Below are 1,312 nucleotides of genomic sequence, written 5' to 3' on the forward strand. Positions count from 1 at the left end.
ACCCTATCCCTGCATCTCGCGCTCTTCCTCCCGCCCCCCCTTCTCACCCACCTTAAGCATGCTCTTCTCGACCAAGCCCTCGCTCTCGAGCTCCCCGTCTTCCATTTCCTTCACTTCTCCGGGTATCAATGCCTGAGGCGATGACCGAAAGGGCCCCATACTGGGATAATCCAAGTCCTCCCGGCGGAGTTGCAGGAGCTGAGACAGGAAAGTAGAAGCACAGACGATTCCGATAATGCGACGTGAGTACGTGAATTCGTGACATCGGTTTACCTCCCAGGCATTTCGCCAACCTTTCCTTACCATCCATGAGTCCGCCTCCACCTCCCACTTTCTGGCCGTAGCTAGCTCCTCGTGCCGCTCCTTTCCTGACTCCCCGCGTACGCCCTTTTTCCCCACATTTTCCCTCCCGCTTTGTGCTGCTTCCCGCAAGCGGTCCTCAGCTGCCTTTAGAAATTTCTCTTCGGGCGCGAAGCGCACCTCGAAATCAGGATGGAAGGCGTACAGTCGATGCTCACGCACATATTCAGCAAGAATGGCGTGAAAATCGGCTTGGAGACTGATCTCTTCCGCCTGTACGCTCCCACGCCCAAGCGCGAGAGCAGGCATCACCTCAGGAGGAGGGAGATGGGTAGGAGGTTTGTCTTGCGGGCTCTCCGGGGTGTCTGAGGTTGATTTCCTCCTCCCTGTGCCTGATGAGGTTACGAGGAGGAAGCGGACAAGGGTTCTCGATCCTTGAACGCCTCTGCCTGTGCGCACAAAACGTGCCAAGAAACAGGAATATGCGTGGTAGTCAAATGAGTACAAATGACGGAGACGGAGGGTTATACTTCGCGTTACTTCATCCTTTTTTTAATTGATCTCTCTGTGGCATCGCTGCCTCGTGCTAGCGAGGGCCTTGGGCCCCCGGGGTTATTTTCCCTCCTTGTGGCAAATTTGAAACACAAGGGAGGGAACTGACGGTTTCTTTCCCCATTTCTTCGCCAGGATAGCTTGGAAAAGATGAAGCGCGCCTGTGACAGGAGGACAGTGCCCCGACGACAAATTTGTATGCCTGTAGCGCTGAAAAACCAGAGCATCCGCTCCTTCTTTGTAGTGGGCAACACCGACAACCCAGCACCGACACCCTTGCCAGAAAATGCAGAAAAAAAAAGGAACGCAGAGATAACTTCCAGTTTACCCTCAAAAAAGAAAATTTCGCAGCTGGGCAAAGGGAATGGAAGCGTGCGTTTTCACAATGTCGTAGACACGGTCTCTCCTTCACCTTCCCCTGCCTCGTCCCCTGTTCAGCTTCAGCCAATTTCTCCTCCCC

The sequence above is a fragment of the Nannochloropsis gaditana genome (assembly GCF_000240725.1).
Source record: "Nannochloropsis gaditana CCMP526 unplaced genomic scaffold scaffold272, whole genome shotgun sequence".
Taxonomy (NCBI): Eukaryota; class Eustigmatophyceae; order Eustigmatales; family Monodopsidaceae; genus Microchloropsis; species Microchloropsis gaditana.